The sequence below is a fragment of the Cervus canadensis genome, chromosome 22 (genome assembly GCF_019320065.1).
Source record: "Cervus canadensis isolate Bull #8, Minnesota chromosome 22, ASM1932006v1, whole genome shotgun sequence".
Taxonomy (NCBI): Eukaryota; Metazoa; Chordata; class Mammalia; order Artiodactyla; family Cervidae; genus Cervus; species Cervus canadensis.
This window is the reverse complement of record NC_057407.1, coordinates 5,994,571-6,012,687: the sequence shown is the minus strand read 5'-3', so window position 1 is coordinate 6,012,687 and position 18,117 is coordinate 5,994,571. Positions and strand designations below refer to the sequence as shown.

The 18,117-nt window shown below is 50.7% G+C and overlaps 1 protein-coding gene across 11 annotated transcripts in view; it reads right to left on the bottom strand.

The window, feature by feature from the left end:
* ATP2B2 (ATPase plasma membrane Ca2+ transporting 2) overlaps positions 1-18,117 on the bottom strand; it is a 365,670-nt gene that overhangs the window by 212,958 nt on the left and 134,595 nt on the right. Inside the window, exon 1 of one of the 11 annotated variants that reach the window (XM_043442912.1) lies at positions 8,458-8,609. The exons of the other annotated variants lie outside the window; for them this stretch is intronic. The gene's annotated coding sequence lies outside the window, so the exon portion shown is untranslated. Of the gene's footprint in view, positions 1-8,457; positions 8,610-18,117 lie in introns of those variants that run through there. 11 annotated transcript variants of the gene reach the window in all.

Genomic DNA, 18,117 nt, shown 5'->3' with positions numbered 1-18,117 from the left:
CGCAAAGAGTCGGCCATGACTGAGCAACTGAACTGAACTGACTGAATCCAATCTGATTAGTGTCCTTATAAGAAGGGGGAATTTGGACACAGAGAGAGACCAGGGCTATCCAAGCAGAGGAAGGACCCTGTGGGGATATAGCAAGAAGACAGCCATCTGCAAGCCAAGAAGAGAGGCCAGCGTGCCTTGATCTTGGACTTTTAGCTGCCATAAATATGAGAAAACACGTTTCTGCTGTTCAAGTCATTCAGTGTGTGGTATTTGGTTACGGCAGCCCTGTAACTGAGCAAGACCCTGTGGGGCCTTCTTGGGGACAGACACCCCTACCATGTCCCCCCACCCTTACTTGTCAAAAAGCTTTAGTTTCTTAGGCCTTTGCCAAGTTCCAAGGAACAGATTTAATCAGAGAAGTAAGAAAAGGCAGCCACAAAGAAAACGGTCAAGCAAGACAAAATAATAATAGTTCAGCCATAATACAAAGTCCAAGACCTTTAATTCCTCTTCAAGGGGTCTAGGTGATATCACCCTATTATCTCACCACTGTCTAATCAGAAGAATGTCGCCCATGCTGATCTACCTACAACCCTCACCCTTAACAAAGACTTTCAAAACCCTTTGCCAAAAGCCACTGAGGAGTTCAGAGCTTCTGACATGAGCTGCCCGTTCTCCTTTTTTTGGCACTACATTGGGTGTCTTGCAATAAATGCTATACTGCTTGTACACAACCTGGTGTCAACAGACTGGCTTATTAACTGTGTGTGGATGAGTGGGACCAACTTTGGTTGGATACCAGCCATAACTAACATGATATCACTTGTTGAGTTTGGGTGTAGTATCAAAGGAGAAGATCTACAATTATCTGAACAGCTATTAGAATCCTCCTCCCTTTCCCACAACATATCTCTGTGAGGCAGGAATTTCTTCATACACGGTAACCAAAACATCCTAGGCAGCATACTGAATGCATAAGCAGATGAAAATCCAGCTGTCTTCAATTAAGTAATTAAAGAGACTCGAAAACATAAAGCAACACTACTCTTCTAGGCTTTTTTTTTTTGGAAAATACAGTGATTTTTCATAAAGTATGTTATCATAATGGATTTACTATTGTTATTTTTAAAATAATTAATACATAAGTATCATTACTATCTCCATTTTGACTTCAAATATATGGTAAATATGGGGAGACAATATTCATATAATCATGACTCTTGGAGGTCCTCAGTCATTTTTAAGAATGTAAAAAGGTCCTGAGACAGAAAGTTTGAGAACGGCTGATTGAGGTCAGTTTTTCCCCAATTACATCAATCAAACATGACTGTCAAGATGATTACTATCTCTCCTTTAATCAATGTCATTTTTTCTTAATAGCTTGCTTGATTAAAACTTAAACACAGTTATTTTAAAAGGAAAACCAGGGGCACTCACCACAAATAAAAGACAACCCCAACAGAAAAATTATAACAGGATGTCCTGATGTTTAGTAGATTCTACTGCCTGACTGATACCCTAAGTCCAAAACCTGTTTGCTATCTACCCAGAGTTTAGCCAGTATTCAGGGGGAGTGTGTGTGTGCTCAGTCATGTCCGACTCTTGTGGCCCTGTGGACTGTAGCCCACCAGGCTCCTCAGTCAGTGGAATTCTCCAGGCAAGAATACTGGGTGGGTTACCATTTCCTCCTAGAGGGGATCTTCCTGAACCAGGGATTGAACCCACGCCTCCTGCATTGGCAGGCGGGTTCTTTACCACGGAGCCACCTAGGAAGGGAGTGGTGTAAAGATACACTAGCTCCAGAAAGGAAATTTTGCCTTGAGGTAACCTGGAGGACTGAAAGAGAACTGGAAATGGATGAGTTTTCTCACCAGGTGATGGGCTGTTATTTCATACTACCTAGAAGGAAATGGCAGCCCACTCCAGTGTTCTTGTCTGGAGAATCCCAGGGATGGCGGAGCCTGGTGGGCTGCCGTCTATGGGGTCGCACAGAGTCGGACACGACTGAAGCGACTTAGCAGCAACAGTATCCTCTTAGGTACCATCAAAGGTATACACTCCACACTTAGGGATGCTCAGATTTAATGGCATTGAGGCTAACAGGTAGGGGCAGTGGTTCCTGTCACAAATAGTGCTTCTGCCTCCTTGAAGGCACATAGGGGAGAGGGTTCTACTCTTGTTCACAAGCCCAAAACACTGACCTTGGCAGCTGAGTTTGAGAGATGAGAAACAGCACATTCTAGCTCAAGCAAGCCCTCAAGATGCTGTGTGTAGCCCTCCTCCAAAACCAAATCAGCTCATGGTCTGTGGAAACCTCAGTTCAATCGTGTGCATGTTCCACTCTGAATTTCACCTCCTCCCAAATCTGTTTTAAACTCCGCTATTCCTTTTCTAGGTGACAGTGGCATTGCCAAGATGGTTTCCAGCAACACTGACTGCAAGAGCTCTCTGGAGACAACCCACACGTTCACCAGAACGAATCAGCAGACTGCGATACCCTCGTGTCAGGGAATATTACACAGCCATGCAAAAGCACCAGCGCCAGGAGCCGCTGCCACAAAGACAAATCTGAGAAACACAGTGTCTCCCAAAATGAGCAAGATTCAGGAGGTCACACGCCACACAGTGCCATTTTAAAGAACGAAAGCCAAAGCAAAGCTAAACAACAGGCACCTAAGCATACATACACAAGATAAAAACATTTCTTTTTTAAAAGCATATGGGAATTCTCTGGACTTTCTGTTCAATTTTTCTGTGAACCTAAAACTTCTCTAAAAAATACAGTCTATAGAAAAAAAAAAGCAAGGAAATGATAAACAGTACGGTCATTTCCTCTGGATGAGGCGGGGGTCAGGGTGGGGACAACTCACACGAGAATATGAAAGTTATTGGTAACATTCTAAGTCCACAATATACATTGCATTACTGAATTGACATATATGCCACATAATTTCCCCTGTATGCAACAAATATAATACTAAAAAAAAACAAAATAAAGGAAAATATGCTCAGCTTCTTACCCAATCATGTTGCTTCTTAAGAACTTATTCTAGGGACTTCCCTGGTGATACAGTGGTTAATAGTCTGCCTGCTAACGTAGGAGACGCAGGTTCAGTCCCCGGTCTGGGAAGATTCCACATGTTTTGGGGCAGCTAAGCCCATATGCCATAACCACTGAAGCCCGTGGGCCCTAGAGTCTGTGCTCTACAACAAAAGCAGCCACTGCATTGAGAAGCCTGCACACTGCAACTAGAGAGAGTAGTCTATGCTCACTGCAATGACAGAAAACCCGTCTGTGGTAACAAAGACCCAGCACAGCCAAAAAATTAAAAAATAAAAATAAAAAAGAACTTACTCTAATGGAAGTACTCATAAATGCAAAAATATTTCAGCCTTATCGATGCTGATCATGGTGTTTTTCTTTTTAAATCATGGGAATAATCTGGACACAATCTAAATTTCTAATCTAGAAGGTTAGTTACGTAAGTTACTGGGAAGTCGTTGGTCAGAATATTATGCATCAATCAAAAAAAAAAATCACATTTCCAAATACTTTTTAATGGCCCAGGAAAATAGCTTAATAACCTGAAGTGAAACATGCAGAGTAGGGAACAGAAATAAAACAAGATCTTGCTTTTTATGACCTACAACAAGCAATTTATTATGTTTATAACCTAGAAAAGAAACAGTAATGTTTAAAGATATACTATTTCTCATACGTCAACACTGTGGGGCTTAAGGTTTTGGTTCTTCTATGAAACGTCTCTGTTTCCCTGTTTTCTCTAGTAAACATACATGGAGGAAAACATGTTCAGCTTCATACTCGGTCATTTTGCTTCCTGAGAATTTATTCCAGGGACTTCCCTGGTGGTCCAGCAGTTAAAATGCAGCAGATCCCGGGCTGGGATCCCTGTGAGCCGCACATACGTCTGTCAGGAAGAGGGGCTTGCCCAGACTAACGGGCTTACACATCCTGCAGCTCCCTCACAGCCCCCTGCCCTCAAATGATTACCCCACTGTGTCCTGAGGCTGGAGCGTATTAGTCTGAGGAGCCCCCGTCAGCCTGACTCCACCAAGGGGCAGAGGAGGGAGATCAGGAGGCCTCATCACATCCCCTCCCTCCTAGCTTTCAGCCTCCCCACTGAAGACCAAAGACCTTCTCGATGTCCCTCGCCCTCTTCAGTCTGACCCGTCCTTCCCTGGGCCCACCCTCTGGACAGGTAACCCTGTCCAGAATTACCTACAGGGAACAGAGGAAGGACCAGGTCCCCAGGTTTTCCTGGCTCTGCCCTGGCCACTGGCCTACCCCACCCCTGTATGGGGCCAACACCTGGGACGGCTCAGCTCCAGGTCCCAAAGGCGGGCCTCCACTTTCCCCTCCCTAGAGATAGAAACCAGCCCCAAAGTCCTCCTCCACATATGCATCACCCCCTTCAATGAAGCCTGTGAAACTGATGAGGGATGGCCTCTGAGCCTCGCTGCTCTGTTTAACAAGTGGGGAGGTGGAGGCTCTTGGAGGGAAGACTGGGTATCTGAGGGCACACAGCGAAAGGTGGCCGAGCCGGGATTTGAACCCAGGCTGCGTGCGTGGCTCTCCATGCTGGTAGATTCTGCTGCCCTGAGCGCCAGACCCACCACCTCTACCGGCAAGCGCTGTGCACTTGTGCAATGTCCTCTTCAAGTCAAAAATAAACCGACGCTCAGTTCTGCTCTGCCATCTGCCGCACCAACTCTGCAGCAGGAATACTGGCTTGCTGCAGAGAGGGTGCGCTCCCATGGCATGGTCAGAACTGAACAGTGAGCTGGCCTGTCTGGGGGCCATGGAGGGGAAAGGGCCTTGGGGCAGGGTAGGCAGCAGAGGGGCCAGGGCAGGCACAATCCTCGGCGGATGGTGGGGGGAGAGCTGTGGGCTGTGTATCAGCCTTCCATGGTCAATGCTGACCACCACTGAGGCTGGGTGTCCTCAGGCAAGCCCTCTGCCCTCCACTGAGTCTCAGTTTCCCCGCTACAAGAGGTTGGGTCATTTGATTCTTCTCAGGCTTGACAAGGTCATATTCTACGGCTGCAGGTCTTCCGGATGCTGCCTGCCCATTCCTGGTCCTTTGGGGTCGACAGCAGCCAGCAGGGAGGAGAGAGGATTTTTAGAGAGAGGGACCGACTGGCCCAAGGTCATGCCATTCCTACCAACATCAACAACCATGATAATAATGCAGTAATCTCGGAGATGACACTTGCAGCCCCACAGGGGTCAGACTGAGGCGGCCAAGGGGCACACTGAGAGGGTCTTTGGTCTTCAGCTGAAAGTTGGGAGGGAGGGGATGTGGTAAGCCTTTCTGCCTTCCCTCCTCTGACCCTTGGTGGAGTTGGGCTGATGGGAGCTTCTCAGATGACGATCCAGCCTCAGGGGACAGTGGGATAATCATTTGAGGAGAGAAGGCTGTGAAGGTTATCTAGCGATGGGTACTCGGACAGCGGTAATTTTCCTAAAGTGACGTGGAAAGTTCATATCTGAATCCAGGACTGTGTAGCCTCAGATGTTTTGTTCTAATCATCACATATGGCAGGAAGAAAGAACTAAGGGCGGACTGGAAATCTAGTGAGAGAATGGCTATGGAAGGACATTGATTCACTCACTCAATCTTTCAAAGACTCTATTGAAATCAACTGATTTGTCATGTCCTAACCTGGGTGCTGAGGGTACACTAGTGCAGTGCACCAGCTCTGGAATTTGAGGGACCTGGGCTCAAACCTAGGTTCCAGCCATGTGCCAGCTCTGTGACACGGGCAGATGATTCAACCTCTCCTGACCTCTGCTTAGCTGTCTGTCAAATGGAGGACTATGGTGAAAGTGTCAGCTGCTCAGTCGTGTCTGATGCTTTGTGACCCTGTGGACTGTAGCCCACCAGGCTCCTCTCCCCATGGCTACTGGAATGGGTAGTCATTTTCTTCTCCAAAGGTTCTTCCCAATCCAGGGATTGGACCCAGTCTTCCTGCAATGCAGGTGGATTCTCTACCATCTGAGCCACCAGGCTTGTTGGGAGAGTAAGCAGGCACATGTGTCTATGTAAGTGCCCCCTATGGGTCGGCTATAAGATGATGGTGAAATCAACGCTGGACACTGGGCAGGGATACGTGGCAGTAATACTATCGTTTTTTAGCCTGTCTTATCACTTAGGCCAGTTGGTGGTTAAAATAAATAACTGTGAGTTCCAGAGGAGTTTAAATTTGCATTTCCCCCTACTTTTCCTTCCTCTCTCTCTCCTTCCCTCCTCTGCTTTCCTTTTTTTCCCCATCCACCCAAAACCCCAGCCCTCTGCTCCTTGCCAGATTCTGAGCTGGACACAGGGACGACAAGCCTCTGCCCTCACGGAGCTCTCAGGACCCGGGAGGGGTTGAGGAGGTAGACCAGGGAACCACATAGCTCAGTGAGGTGGACAAAGGCCAGCACGACAGACAGCAGGGGAGCATGAGGTGGGGCACTTGAGCTTGCTCAGTGATACTGCAATTACGGGCAGGGAGTTAAGAGTCGGAAAAGTCAGGTCACCTGCTTCAGGCCACACTGCAAATAAATGGTTGTCCTGACTCCAAATTTCATATGGTTTCCGGCATCCTTCCATGTGGTCACAGTCTGTGAAGAGCCTCAAGGAAATAATAATAACAATGACTTCCATTGCGAGCTAGGTCTTGGGGAACTCAGCCCAAGGGAGTCTTTCGTGGCTGACTAGCCACAGAGAATAGAGCCTCTGACGTTTCAATAGTAAGAACAACTGAAGAGTTGAGAACAACACGAAAGCAATAAATTTCTTCTCAGAATTAAAAGCTAAGCAGATAGTAGAAATGTGACAAGACACTTTACTGAAGAATAAGTTGGCATGTAGGGCATTTTACCTTGCTGCAGATTATTTTTTTAAATTTCCTCAGTCATCTCAAGATTAATTTAACCACATAACAATCTCTTTAACCCAGAAATAAATTAGGTCCTAATTCTAAAAACCAGATTTTTGTTTTGTTTGTTTTCAGAAAGCATGTTTTTCTCATTTCTCTGAGATTCTTTCTTCTCCAGATCTTTTATCTGTTGGGCTTAAAACCTTCTCCCTTCCAGAAGGACACATTCTAAATGCTCCAATGAAAGTTAACCAGAATCCAGGTTTTGATATTCAGAAATTCACTTTATAGAAACCCTGTCAAGACTTAATGCCAGGAACTCAAACTGTCTGGGCACCAACATCACACTGCTGTTCAATTGGCGGGGATCAATGTCACCCCCGAAGTCTACCCAATGAGCTGCAGAAGAGTTTTAAATAGTAGGAAATCCATGCTGGGTGAGGTCATGGTGAAAAGGAAGGGGAAACAGTCGCTCTGGGAGAGAAGGAAGCTGTTAGGCAGAGAGGCCAAGACCTGATGCAGAGCAGAACACAAACTCCAATCAGGCCAGGCGGCCGGCAGGATGTGACTCAGACTGCTGCTCTGTTGGCTGAACGGGCAGTCTGGCTTTTCTTGACCCTGGTCAAGCGCGTTTAAGGCTCAGAGAGGACTGAGGTTGGTGGGAATGCCTGTGGATCCCGTCTGCCCCTCCACTCTCCTCTTTGCCTATTTCCCTCTGGACTAAGCAAGACAGCACAGCATCTCATTGAGCAGACTCCAGCCAGAGGCAGCCGACATGCAAAGTCACCAGAGTGACTATGCAAATATTTTCTATTCTCCCCTCACCCTCACTCATGATTCCTAATTAGTTCACAGGACAGGAAGTCAAGTACCGGATGGAAGAACAGTTAGTGAATTCTGAGGAAAGAGGAAAGACACAGCTCCCTGGAGAAGCAGGTGGTGTGGTTTTAGGAACAGGCAAGGCAGAAGCAAGGGGATTCCCACGTAGCTCAGTAGTAAAGAAAGCGCCTGCCGATGGAGGAGAGGCAGGAGCAGAGGGTCTGATCCTTGGGTCGGGAAGATCCCCTGGATGAGGAAATGGTAACCCACTCCAGTATTCTTGCCTGGAGGGTCCTATGAATAGAGGAGCCTGGCGGCCTACAGTCCATATAGGGTCACAAAGAGTCGGACGCAACTGAGCAACTGGGATTCCCAGGCAGAGGCGAATGGATGCCCACGTACTGCAGCACAGTAAAGATGGGGCAAGAGGCCCAGCCTCAGCAGCTCAGATCTAAGGTCCTGCATCACCGTGGCTGCCACCTGCGAAGTATGCTCCTTAATACCCCGTCCTTTCGCTTTAATGCTCAGTCCCCACAGGCAGCCTCCATGGGCCCAGTTCTGCAGTAGGAAGTAGTTTTGAATTTTTGTATAAAGAAACATTCCCCCTAAAACATGTTTCTATTTTATGTGAGCTTGTATTCAGAAATAGATTTTTCTTTCTTCTTATCAGAAATCAAGAGTTCCAGTTTCTAACCCAGCAATCGGACACAACTGCTCACCATTATGTTTCATTTGAAAAAGAAGAAAATGTATCATAGTTACCTGTTTTGCTTTGTCTAAGGACCCCAGCCGGCTGTAGAGGGGGAGTTTTGAGGGCTGCTGCAGAGGGCTGGGTCTGTGAGCGTCCTGGCCCTGCAGCCACAGCCACGGCCCAGTTTCTCCACCTGTACAGTGGTGGGGAATGCCAGCCTCTGCCTGGCTGCAGGAAGCAAGGCATGAGGTCTGGGCTGGGCCGGCCGGCTCTCTAGGGCCCTCAGCAAATGGAAGCGAAGGAACATTAGCCTTGTTTTTGAACAATGTCACAAAGTTGCATAAGGAGCATAGCTGCATTTATCCTGGGGCCTGTTTCTGGCTTTCTGGAGCAATCCTTTGCAGCGTTCCTACAGCCTGAGAGGGAACACCCTTCCCACGGCCTCAGTGTCGGCTGGTGACTCAGAGCATTGGCAAGAGGTGTGGCTGGGAAACCACGTAGGCATCAGTATGGAATTGGACAGATTTGCCCCCAGTGGCGCTGCTCTGGAAAGGAAAGGGGAAGGCGGCCCTGCCCTCTCCTGCAAGGTGAGTGGGGCAGCAGGGAGCAGCTTCCATCAGAACCCCCTCCCTGCCGACGTGGCTGACCGACGAGCCTAGAGCACACGGTGGCACAGGCTCCAGGGCTGGCGGGGGCGGGGGTGGGCTGCGAATCCCACTGGGGGTGCTCTCCCTCCGGAATGGGTCCAAAGCACCCCCCACCCGACCTGACACTCATATGGGGAACGCAATATGGAATACGCATGGCCAGTGCGCTGGGTGCTCTACCAAGCCTTGGCCCACCTTCGGGAAGATGGATTCTTACGCCCATTTTACAAATGAGGAAGCTGAGGCTGAAAGCCCGTCACACTGCCACCCGAGGCGGAGCTGGGATTCCAACAGAATGGGGCCAGCGCGCTGAAAACTTCCCAAGACCCCCAAACGGGTGTCTGTGGGGAGCGGGAGAAGTGTCCCGGAAATGCAGCTGCTGGGGCCACGACAGCTCCGGGTGAAGGCGCTCGTGTGGGGCAGATGCCGTTGTTTAAGGACTTTCTCTGTATTGTCTCATTTATGTTTTATGTTCTCTGCAGCGGGAGCTGGTATTTCTACCTCACGGAGGCGGATGTTAAGTTGCTTCCCAAGGCCATCCAGACACTGCCCTGACCGTCCCCTCCGAGATCCCTGGCCTCCAGCTCCACATCTGTGCAATGGGGATTTGAAATCACAGCCTCTGAGAAGGTCAGGGTTAACCGAGGGAACGGAAGGGAAATGCTTTAGCAACTGCAAAACGCCGCCCGAATACTAAGGAGTATTATTATTTACTAAAATAGCTTAGTGGGGCGAGCACAAGCAAGGCTAAGAATGACAAGGTTCTGGATTCAATCCTAGATTTGGCAGAATGCTTAAGCGGCTTTCCTCCTAGAACTGGAAGCCCCTGAGAGCAGGGATCTTCTCTGGTTTGCCTCAGTCTCCCCAGGTCCCAGCTCGAGGTATGGTACAGAAAGAAAGAGCCCTTAAAAAATCTTGGCTGGACTAGTCAGGATTAATTCAGGACAGCGGCAGAGGGTGGAAGGGAAGAAAAATAGACTCAAGGACTAGAGGTGGCCTCGGGGTAATCAGAAAATTGATCTTCCAGGTGGGATCACTTTTGAGAATAAAAAGGGCATTTTTAGTAGTCACGATAAGCCAGGACTATTCTAGGCCAACCACAACATATGATCACCCTATTTGCTGATCATTTCATCTGATCCCCATGTTGTGAGGGAAACTGAGTCCCAGTAAGAGGCACCAGAATCTGATGCTGGGAAAGACTGAAGGCAAAAGGAGAAGAGGGCAGAGGATGAGATGGTTGGACAGCATCACCAATTCAAAGGGCATGAACTTGGGCAAACTCCGGGAGATGGTGAGGGACAGGGAGGCCTGGCGTGCTGCAGTCCATGGGTTGCAAAGAGTTGGACACGACTGAGCGACTGAACAAGAACAACAGGAGGCATGCAGCCCGGTGGAACCCAGAGTCCCTGGTACCCTCATAGGCCTGCTCTAAAAGGAGCAGCTAGGAGTGGGTGGAGCTTGCTTTTCGGGCCTGCAGCTCGCTGGAAGGAATTGGGTGTTCTCCATATAGTCCAAAGTTTCTGTTGGGTAAATATCAACCCTTCTGGGCTGGTTACTAAGGGCCTGAGCAGTTGCTAAGCGGCCACATGACCTCATGGGGGCTATTGTTCAGCAGTCAATAGGCATCCTTGAGTAACATTCTCCTACTCCCAAATCCCAGGGGCCCCTGGGGTTCTCTGAAAAGAATCCAGAGATTATTAGGAGCAGAAGCAGTTGACAGAACCATGCTTGCTTTCTGGGGTGGGGGGGCTGCAGCCTCTCAGAGCAGAGCATAGGAAGGCTGGGTACCCAATGAGAGCCCATCAGCAGCTGATACGAGCAGCAGAAACCACCCAGGAAGAGAGACCTAACCCATGAGCAGCGACTGACCCTCTCTCAACCACCTGAACACACATCACCTCAGTTTGGTCCCAAAGCAGCCATGTGGATGGCAGGGTTGCAATGATCACCCCATTTCAAAGTATAGGAAGCTGAGGTCCAGAAAGAAGAAACAGCTGCCCAAAGCCGGCCCCAAACCCTCGCCAGGTGTGGGGTACAGAACAGCAGCCACCCAAAGACACCCGTATTCTAACCCCTGAGCCTCCGATTATGTTAGGTTGTGCAGCAAAGGGGAGCGGAGGTTGCAGATGGCCTCAAGGATGCGCATCAGCTGACCTGAAGACCGAGGAAGGGCCAGTGAGAACCATGGGAGCTTCTAGGGGCTGGAAAATGCAGGGAATCAGATTCTCCATGAGCACCTGCAGAAGGGAACATGGCCCTTGGTTTTAGGCCCGAGGACCTGCACCAGACTCCTGACTTAGATGTGCTCAGTCACTCAGTTGTCTCCGACTCTTTGCGACCCCAAGGACTGTAGCCCACCAGGCTCCTCTGTCCATGGGCTATCCCAGGCAAGGATGCTGGAGCGGGTTGCCATGCCCTCCCCCTTGAGGAAGGGATCGACCCCAGGTCTCTTGCATGTCCTGCATCAGTATGTTGATTCTTGACTGCTGAACCGAGGGGGAAGCCCTTGACTTAGAGAGCTAGCTGGTACATATTAAGCTACTCGGTTTGTGAGAATTTGTCACAGCACCAACAGGAAACTAATGCACGAGGAATAGACGTCATCAAGGTCTGAGACAAAAGGGGGCTTCAGAGATGGTTCGGCTAACTTGGGAGTTAAGGAAATGAGAGGCCCAGAGAAATGAAGTGATTTGCTCAGGGTCGCAAAGCAGGTGACACGTAACGACAGAGACCTGCAGGTGTGCTCAGCCCTCCTCTAGGCTCCTGACACTGTCCACCAAGGGGCCTGTGCTCCAGGCAGCCTCTCTGCTGATTCTCTACCCCCAGTCCCACTGGAACCCTGGGCCTCAAACCCCATCCCCTTTGTCTCCCTCAGCCACAGGCAGGCGGGTGGCCCATTTTATGATGAGCAGGGGCCGCTTTCCTCCTGTGTCCCACCGCCAGGCAGCGGTGGCCTGGATCAGCACTCACAGCCCACAGCCTTGGAGCCTCAGAGCCCCCCTCCGCATCAGCTGGAGGGGACACAGAGCAGAAGGTCAAAGGGCAAGCCCATGGCACCTTGCCTGGCATGCAGGTGGCACTCACTGTCTGTTCGCTCCTTTCTCTCAGTCAAGCCCAGGCCTGCCCTGGGTCCCCCACAGCCACGGGCTCCAAAGCCTTTGGAATTCCAGAGCCTCCTTCCCGGAAGAGCCTCATCTCTGCCTGGCACACAGAAGGCACTCAATGAATGCTGGTGGAATGGACCCCAGGACTGACACTTGAATGCTCCTCTTTCTCTGTGTTGCCTAGAAGGCCCCTTATGTTTCCATCAAGCTCCAGCTCACATGCCCCCCTCCTCCACACAGCTTTCCTTGATCCCAGGGTGCAAGGTCAGGCTGTACTCTTTGTGCTGGGTTTTCAGCTTCCCAGTGATACCATGGGTTTCATGCTTAGGGCTCAAGCATGCTATCAGACACCCCTGGGCTCCAGTCCTGGCCTTCCCTGTGTGGTTCTGGGGTAGTTACACCTCCTTTCTGAGTGGTTTTCTCCTCTGATCAGTGGGAATAAGGACAGCACCTCCATCACTGGGTTGTCAGGAGGAGCACAGGAACTGCTGCATGAAAGGGGTTTAGCATAGCAATGGCACGAGGCGGGCTTGCAGTAAGTGGCCGTGTTTTCACAAGAAAGGTTATCATTTTAGATGCTTCCTATTCTTGCCTAGAGAATCCTGTTGACAGAGGAGCCTGGTGGGCTGCTGTCCATGGGGTTGCACAGAGTCGGACACGACTGAAGCGACTTGGCAGTAGCAGCAGGGTAAAATCGAGGTCCCCAGGGCAGGGGCGTGTCTGATTCATCTCTGACAGACCTCAGGTCTTTCCCGAGTACCTACACTGTACCCAGCTCTTCTTGAGCCCTGGGAGGACAGAGGGGAACAAGGCGCTGCCCCCTTGAGCTGACTTTTCAGGGGTGGGGGAGGCAGACATGATACAGTCCGCACAAGTGAAAACAGAAGGCGCCAGGGGCTCCTGTGGTAGTCCAGTGGGTAAGAGTCTAGCTTGCAACGCAGGGGACACTGGCTCAATCCCTGGTCCAGGAAGATCCCCCACGCCTTGGAGGACAGCAGCTAGGCCTGCGTGGCACAACTGCTGAGCCCACGTGCTGCAGCTTCTGACGCCCGGGCGCCCCAGAGTCCACGCTCGGCGACCAGGAAGCCTGCACACCGCAGTCAGAGAGTGGCCTCCACTCGCTGCAACTAGAGACAGCCCGTGCACAGCAACAAAGACCCCCGGCAGCCAAGAAATAAATACAGTTATGAAAAATTTTAAAAATAGAATATAGCAGGCAGGGGCAGGGAGTCATTGCAATGACACATGGAGACACAGCAAGGGGCAGGGAGAGATGGGAGACCCTCTGCTTTGGGTGAGGGGCCAGGGAGGGCCTCTCTAAGGAGAAGGGAGCAGAGTGAGCCATGCAGACAAATGGGGAAAAGCATTCCTGGAGAGGGAACAGAAAGGGAAAAATCCCCAAAGAGAAGAGTATGTGTCTGGTGTGTTTGAGAAACAGCAAGGAGGCCACGTAGTGTGTGCTCAGAACACATACACACAACTGACATGTTATCACATTATTTATAACAGTTTATAGAAAAATATTCAGTTATGCCCATTTATTGATTCTTTCCTATTAATCAGAAACTCATATTCAGTGGGCCTCTTCCAAGTATTATGTCATTGAATGGTCATAGCGATCCTTTGGGGTGGGTACAATTATCCCCCTTTTTGTGCAAAGCTAAGGTGCAGAGAGGTAATGTGCTTTGCCTAAGGTCACACAACATGTAGGTTAAGTCAGGATTTGAACCCAGGACTGTGTGATATTTCAGTTCTGACTTCTTCTCCCAGGATAGGCTTGGGAAGTACTCACGCTCCCTGATTCCTGTTGCCCCAGCATGAGTTACTCCCGGCCCCAGAGGGTACCTCCCTCCTTCATTCCTTGGCAGCGTCGTATCTATAAACGGTCTCCAGCCTGGGTCTCTGTTCTGAGACCCAGGGGTGAGTGTGGAGTGGCCCCTGGGCTGGCCACTGTGACCTCAGGAAGGCACTCCCAGGGGCCTAAGATGCTGCAGGGCAGGCAGACCCTCGGGGAACATGGGTTTCTAAGAAGTAGACCAGGAAAGTCAAATCGCAGGTGCTCCGCAGGCTCAGTCCAGATCTCTCAAAGCCAGGGCAGCCTCTGGGGCCTGGGTGAGGCTGGATCCTCAGGGAGGTCGTGCCTCAGTGGTGCAAGGGAAGGAGACAGGAGAACTTTCTGATAGAAGAGCTGACGGAAGGAGGTGGCAGAGAGATCCCAGGGCAGACCAGGCTGCAGGGTGATGCAGAGAGTGGGCGTGGAGGGTACCGGATTCCCCGAGGACAGGGCCCTGTCCTGGGGTCGCCTTCACAGTGAGGGAGGAGAATGGATTGGGCCCTGAGGCGGGTACCACAGGGTATAGTCACCAAGCACTGCATCTAGAGCGGGGCGAACAGTCAGAAGTCACTGAAACAAGTGTGTGTGTGTGTTCAGTCACTAAATCATGTCCGACCCCTTACGACCCCACAGACTGCAACACACCAGGCTTCCCTGTCCTTCACCATCTCCCGGAGTTTGCTCACATTCACGCCGGTTGAGTTGGTGATGCCATCCAGCCATCGCATCCTCTGTCTCCCCCTTCTCCTCCTGCCTTCAATCTTTCCCAAGTGTTGTATCAGAGGGCAGTGACCTGTACCATTATTCTGTTTTTATCCTTCCCCCTGCCATCACTTATCTCAGTCGGTGGCAGAGCAGGGACTCCGACTCTGATCTGTGTGAGCGCGAAGCTCAGGCTGTTTATCCACTATCCTAACAAGAAGCGGCAGGTGGGTCTCGGTGGTGAAAGGACCACGGTGCCTGGGCAGGAAGCGCTGTCAGATGTCCAGCAGCAGGGCTAGGAATGCCCCGGAGCTGGGTGTGCGGCCGCTGCCTGCTGGCTGAAGACACTACTGTGAAGGCAGCCTGGCAAGGGAGTAATCCGCGGACGTTTCCCCCATATTCGGAAGCAAGGCAGTACCAGCGAGGAAGACAGGATCCTAAGCAGCTACTCGGCAGGATGAAGTGTGCTGCCTGGCACGGTGACGCCTGTGGGGCCTCCTTGGGGTCAGGCAGCCTGGCTTGCCTTTGGGAAATTGCTCATCCCTGACTCTCAGACTGTGGGACTTTGACGGGGCTCCCAGCACGGCTGTGAATCCCAGCCTGGGCGGGACAAAGCTCTGCAGTCCCCACCTGGCGAGCAGTCTGTGGATGCGCGTGACCTGTGAGCCACCGGAGAGTCAGTCTCAAGGCTCTGTAAGACCACAGGGAGCACTCTCTTTCTTTTGGGGTGGCTGACCTGAAGCTTCTGGGGGCCGCTGTGCCGCCACATAAGGAGAGAATGCCTGAGGGTGCAGCCCAAACAGGGGGAAGCAGAAAAGGGAGATGGAGAGAGAGGAAGATAATAAGTTCTGATGATATTGTTCCAGCCCCTGGATCCAGCTATACCTGAAGCCTACTGCCCTAGGACTTATCAGTTACACAAGTCAGTAAACTCCTTTTTGGACTTCAGCCAGTTTGAGTCACTTTCTACAAAAAGGCTCTTGACTTACATAGCTTTAACTTCCTGGGAACAAAAAAGAGAGAATGGAATTCAGAAGAAAAAAGAAGAAAGATGGGTGAGGGGAAGAAGGAGGGAGAATTACTGTTTCATGGTATAGAATTTCAGTGTTGCAAGATGAAAAGATTCTAGAGGTCTGTTCCATAAGAATGTGAAAAAACTTAACACAACTGAACAGTTTTTCCAGTAGTCATGTGCGGATGTGAGAGCTGGACCAGAAAGAAGGCTGAATGCTGAAGAATGGATGCTTCTGAACTGTGGTGTTGGAGAAGACTCTTGAGAGTCCCTTGGACTGCAAGGAGAGCAAACCAGTCAATCCTCAAGGAAATCAATACTGAATATTCATTGGAAGGACTGATGCTGAAGCTGAAGCTGAAGCTCCAATACTTTGGCCTCCTGATATGAAGGGCTGATTCATTGAGAAAGACCCTGATGCTGGGAAAGATTGAAGGCAGGAGGAGAAGGGGATGACAGAGGATGAGATGGTTGGATGGCATCACCAACTCAATGGGCATGAATCTGGGCAAACTCAGGAGACAGTGAAGGACAGGGAAGCCTGGTGTGCCGCAGCCCATGGGGCCTCAAAGAGTCAGATACGACTGAGTGGCTGAACAACTGAAGGGTACACTTAAAAATGACTGAGGGAGTAAAATTTTAAAAACTAGAGTGTAAAAAACATGGGTGAGGGGAGACCGTAGAACAGAGAGGGGAGGAAAGGGAGGCAGGAGAGGTGAGGGGAAGAGAGGAAAGAGGAGAGTGACAGAAGGTGGCCCTGCAGCCCCCAGGAGTGAGGCCAGCTGCTCCTGCCACCTACTCTGCTATTTTTATACCTCGTGGCTCTCAAGGTAACTTCACACCTGTTATGCCTGTCCTTCAAACCCTACTTCATTTTCCAACATTTTAGAAATCCCTTCCTTCCCTGAGAAACTCTACCTGCCTCTCTGAACTCCTTATTTTTTTGAAACGCGTATATTCCTGGGAGGGTAACAAGCAGAACTACGGGTATAGGGTTCCCTGGCGGCTCAGTGGCTGAAGAATCTGCCTGCCAGTGCAGGAGATGTGGATTCTATCCCCGGGTCGGGAGGAGGAGGAAATGGTAACCCACTCTAGTATTCTTGCTAGCATAATTCCATCGACAAAGGAGCCTGGAGGGCCAAGGTTCACGGGGTCGCCAAGAATCTGACACAACTGAGAATGCACTCACGCAGATGCTGGTGACCTCTGGGGCTATGACGTTTCTGTTCATGAAGCACTGTCACGCTTCACATCTTGTGGAGGCCTCTCAGAAACCTGTGAGGTAGTCAGGGGTGTCATCAGCCCATTTTATAGATGAGTAAATCTAGTGTGAGGGCATGGAGCAGGGTGCTGGGTTTGCATCTGGGTTCTCTGGCTTCCAGTCCTGCCCTCTGAGACGTGGCAGGGTGGGACGCAGATGGGGCGGGCTGGAAGCTTGGAGCTCATCTGCAGACCTCATCGATTTCTCAAGGTTCATTCCGGGCTTGATTGGGAAGAACCTCCGAGGAGGCTCAAGACCCACAAGTGACGTCCCCGCGAGTGTCCCCTCATGGGGAGCTCAGGAGTCCTGGGCATTCCATTTCCAAAGCAAAATGACTTAACGATGCAGCAGGCAGTTCAAATGCTGGGAACTGCTTAACACTCTTCCTTTCAAGTTTCCGTGCTGGGCGATTTGGTTTCCATCTGGGGAGGAGTGAAGTTGCTCCTGCTTAAAGGCACTGCTGATAACGATGACGCTGTCCTCTTGCAAGGCTTTGATCACTGGGTGCATTTGACTCTCACTTCCCAAACTTGAACAGCTGGTCCAGGCCCTTTCACATTCAGCAGGCAATTAAATTTTCACCAAAAGAAAGTGAAACTCCAGGGATAATGAGATTAGAGCAATGCAAAGGCAGCAGCTGGGCTTCTGAACAAATCAGGGGGAAAGCGCGATGTGGTGGACACCCTCTCTAACAAGGAGTTGCAGACAGGCCAGGGTGCTGCGGGACCCTTGGTGGGGACCCGCCAAGCTTCTGATGCGGCTGTGGACAGCCAGGACCTGCCCTCAGAGGAGGGACATGGCTCTGCAGGTGCCAAGGCAGAGGCTGACAACCTGTTCTGTCTCACTGAGGCTCTCTCCCTGATGCACTGAGGACACAAAGGAACCTCCCCACGGCTGCCCTTCTTCCGAGTGCCCGGCCTTATAGCTGAGAAGCCCCTTAAATGCCCCATGGACCCAGGTGAGTGCCATGCTTCTCTTCTCCTCCAGTCTCAGGAGACGGCTCCCAAAGCCAGTCGACCGGCTGCCTGCCACCCATCACGGGCTCGCAGCCTGTAGGTCCTGCAGACCCTACCTCTCAGCCCTCTCCCCTACATGGCCACCCTCCTCATCATGCCATGGTCATCCACCATCACTGCTGGCCCGAATGAATGTCATACCTTTGACCTGG